Source organism: Physeter macrocephalus, chromosome 21 (genome assembly GCF_002837175.3).
Source record: "Physeter macrocephalus isolate SW-GA chromosome 21, ASM283717v5, whole genome shotgun sequence".
Taxonomy (NCBI): Eukaryota; Metazoa; Chordata; class Mammalia; order Artiodactyla; family Physeteridae; genus Physeter; species Physeter macrocephalus.
The window spans coordinates 115,851,794-115,856,537 of NC_041234.1; positions in this window are offsets into that span (position 1 = coordinate 115,851,794).

Sequence of the window (4,744 nt, forward strand, 5' to 3'; positions counted from 1 at the left end):
TTTTTCCCTTGCTGCTTTCAATAATTTTTCTTTGTCTTTAATTTTTGCTAATTTGATTACTATGTGTCTCGGCGTGTTTCTCCTTGGGTTTATCCTGTATGGGACTCTCTGCGCTTCCTGGACCTGGGTGGCTATTTCCTTTCCCATGTTAGGGAAGTTTTCGACTATAATCTCTTCCAAGTATTTTCTTGGGTCCTTTCTCTCTCTCTTCTCCTTCTGCGACCCCTATAATGCGAACATTGTTGTGCTTAATGTTGTCCCAGAGCTCTCTTAGGCTGTCTTCATTTCTTTTCGTTCTTTTTTCTTTATTCTGTTCTGCAGCAGTGAATTCCACCATTCTGTCTTCCAGGTCCCTTATCCGTTCTTCTGCCTCAGTTATTCTGCTATTGATTCCTTCTAGTGTAGTTTTCATTTCAGTTATTGTATTGTTCATCTCTGTTTGTTTGTTCTTTAATTCTTCTAGGTCTTTGTTAAACATTTCTTGCATCTTCTCGATCTTTGCCTCCATTCTTTTTCCGAGGTCCTGGATCATCTTCACTATCATTATTCTGAATTCTTTTTCTGGAAGGTTGCCTATCTCCACTTCATTTAGCTGTTTTTCTGGGGGTTTATCTTGTTCCTTCATCTGGTACATAGCCCTCTGCCTTTTCATCTTGTCTATCTTTCTATGAATGTGGTTTTTGTTCCACAGGCTGCAGGACTGTAGTTCTTCTTGCTTCTGCTGTCTGCCCTCTGGTCTTTAATTTCTTCCATTTAATTACAATATGTCTTTGTGTGTTCCTCTTCGGGTTGATCCTGTTTGGGATTCTCTGTGCTTCCTGGACTGGTTGTCTGTTTCCTTTCCCACGTTAGGGAAGTGCCCAGCTATTTTGTCTTCAAATTTGTTCAAATTTGTTCTCTGCCCCTTTCTCTCTCTCTCTTCTCCGCTGGGACCCATATAACGTGAATATTAGTACACCTGATGCTGTCTCAGAGGTCTCTTAAACTGTCCTCATTATTATCCTTTTTTTTTCTTTTCTCTGTTCATCTTCAGTGATTTCCACTACTCTGTCTTCCAGCTCGCCGATCGATTCCTCTGTATCATTTAGTCCACTATTGATTCTTTCTAGTGTATTTTTCATTTCAGCTATGGTACTCTTCAGGTCAGTTATGTTGTTCTTTATATTTTCTAACTCTTTGTCAAAAACTTGTAACTTGTCATTCTGCTCATCAACTCTTCTCCCACGTTCTTTGATCATCTTTATGATCATTACCTTGAACTCTTTTTCAGGTAGATTGGTTTTCTCCACTTCACTTAGTTCTTCCTGTGGAGTTTTATCTTGTTCCTTCATGTAGAACATTTTCCTCTGTCGCCTCATTTTGCCTACCTTGCTGTTTTTATTTCTGTGTATCTAGCAGGTTGGTTATATTTTTTGACCTTGGAGAAGTGGCCTTTTGTAGGAGACACCATATGCATCCCAGCAGTGCACTGCCCTTTGGTCAGTAGAGATACATGTTCCAGGGATTCCCCCTAAGGAGGCTGTGTAGGTCCTTCTGTTGTGGCAGGCTTACTACTGTGGGTGGTCTGGTAGTCTTGGCTGGCCCCAGTCCAGTTGGCTGCCAGGCCCTGTCTTATGTAGAGGCTGCTGGCTGCTGCTTGGTGGGGCTGGGTCACAATGTAGCTAGCTGCACATCCCTGGGAGGGTGGGACGGGGGCAGGGCTACTGCTAGATCACTGGTGGGCAGAGTCTGGGTCCAGGATATCCCAGGGCTGGTGCCCACCCACCAGTGAGTGAAGCCAGGTCCTAGAGATATAGTGCCGGCCCACTTGCAGGCATTGCTAGGCCCTGGGGTCTGGCTGCAGGGCCCAGGGTTCCCAGAGCTGGTGTCAAACCACTGGTGGGTGGGCACCAGTTCCTGATACAGCTGACTGCATGGTCTGGAGTGTTTCAAAGATTATATTAGCCTACTGATGGGTGGGTCCAGGGCCCAGCCAGACCCAGGGCTGGTGTTGGACAGCTGGTGGGTAGTCTGGGACCATAGTCTGTGGGGCTGTAGTTCTCCTGGGGCTTATAATCCTTTTTTTTTTTTGTCTCTTTGTTTCTGGATTTGGTTTGCTAACATTTAGTTTAGAATTTTTGTACATATACTCAAAATAGGTATTAGTCTGTAGTTTTCTTGTGAAGTCTTCTGGTTTGGTATCAGGGTATTACTGGCCTCGTAAATGAGTTGGAAAACGTTCCCCATGCTTTTATTTTTAATAATTTGTGAAGGTTTCTGTTAAATCTTCTGTATAAATTCAGAATAATTCATCAGTGGATCTATCTGGTCTTGGACTTTGGGGGAATTTTTTTATTATAAATTAAATCTCTTAAACTGTGATAAGTCTATTCAGATTTTCAACTTTTTTCTTGAATCAGTTTTGGTAGTTTTTCTATGAAATTCTAGGAATCTATCCATTTCATCAAGATGACCTAAATTGATCGCATACAGTTGTTCACAGTATTCCTTAGTATTCCTTTTCATTTCTATAAGGTCAGGAACTCCTTTTAATTCCCTCTTTAATTCCTGATTTTACTAATTCCAGTCTTTTTTTAAACTTCACTCTGGCTAACATTTTGTGCATTTTGTTGATCTTTCAAAGAATTGTTTTTTATTTCATTGTTTTGCTCTATTGTTTTTCTATTCTCTATTCCTAATCTTTATTATGTCATCTCTTCTGCTTGCTTGGAGTTCACTTGTGTTTCTTTTTATAGTTCATAAAGGTGGAGGATTGAGTTATTAATTGGAGATCTTTCTCCTTTTTTAATACAGTGGGCCCTTAAACAACATGGGTTTGAACTGTGTGGGTGTATTTATATGTAGATTTTTCTCACTAAATATGTATTAGAAACTACCTGATCCAAGGTTGGTTGAATCTGTGGATGCAGAACTGTGGATATGGAAAGTCAACTGTAAATTTGTACATGAATTTTTGATTGCACAGAAGGTTGGCAACCCTAACCACCACATTGTTCAAGGTTCAATTGTATAGGCATGTACAAATATAAATTTTCCTCTAGGCAATGTTTTAGCTTCATACCACAACTTTTGGTATGAGATTTTTTGTTGTTGTTGTTTCATTTATCTCAATGTATTTTCCACTTTTCCTTGTGATTTCTTCTTTGACCCGTTGGTTATTTAAGAGGTTTTTTTTTTGACATATCTGTGAATTTCACAATTTTCCTTCTATTTTGATTTCTAATTTTATTTCCCTGTTGTTGGAAAACATAAATTTTATTATTTCCATATTTAATTTTATGGAAGGGTTTTTTTTAATGGCCTAACATATGAGCTAACCTGGGGAATATTCCATGCGTACTTGAGAAGACTGTGTATTATTCAGTTGATGGGTGGAGTGCTCTATAGGTATCTGTTAGGTCTAGTTGGTTTATAGTGATTTCATATCTTCTATTTCCTTATTTGACTTTTAGTCAAACAATTTTTAGTTGTTTTATCCATTATTGAAAGTGAGGTATAAAAGTCTCCGATTATTATTGTTAAATTGTCTATTTCTCCCTTCAGTTTCGTCAGTTTATGTCACATTTTTGTCATAAGTTTTTATTATAAGAGTACTTATTCTGGTAATTATTGCACGATTATCCATATGAAATTTAGAATCAGTTTGTTCAGTTTAAGAAAGAAATCCTATTTGAGATTACATTATATTTGTACATCAATTTATAGAGAATTTGTATCTTTAAAATATTGAGCTTTTCTATCCAAGGTGATAGTTTTTGCACTTATTTATGTCTATTTTATGTCCTTCAGCAGAGTTTTAGTGTTTTAAGATTTTCTTCCTATACACCCCCATACATTTCTAGTTAAATTTGTTCCTATAATATGTTATATTTTATGTGAAGGGATATATTCTTCAATTGTGTTTTCTAATGCATCACTGTATATATAAAAACAAGCTCTTTCTTGTTTATAAAATTTTATAAACAGTTTTTTGCTGAAATCTTTTATTATTTAATGCTTTCTCAGTTGATTCTCTTATTGTTTACAAATATGTGACCATGATGTCTTATAATCATAACAACTTGACTTTCATCTTCCAGTTATTATATCTCTTTCCTAATAGTATTGGCTGGCAGGCATTTCCAAAAAATGTTCAATATCAGTAGCGATTGTAGGCACCCTCATCTTGTTTCTGACATTAATAAAAATATTCCTAGCATTTAAGCATGATGCATTTGGGGGGAGTTTTGCTTAAGAAGTGTGTGTGATTCATGTCATTTAAGTAGATGCCTATGCTAATTTTAAGATTTTTATAATGAGTAAACATTGAAGTTTATGAGGTGACTTTAATATTTATGAAAATGTTCATAAGAATTTTCTCTTTCCACCTATTAGTGTGGTGGATTATATTAATGAGTTCCCTAATATGGAACCATTCCTATCTCCTACTTGGTTGTCTGCTATTTTTCTTTTAGCATATTGACGGATTCTACTTGGTAATGCTTTGTTTAGGATGTCTGCTTTAAAATTTAACTGTTATTGCTCTCTAGTTTTTTCTCTTTTGTGCTATCTTTGTTGAGTTTTGATACTGAAAATATACTGGCTTCCTAAAAAATTGAGAAGGTTTTGTTTTACCTCTATGTTCTGGGAAATTTTAAATGATAATGAAATTTTCTATCTTTTAAATATTTAGTAAAATTCACCAGTGAATCTTCATAAGCCTAGTGCTTTCTAAATGGCAGCTCTTAGATAACTTTTACAATTT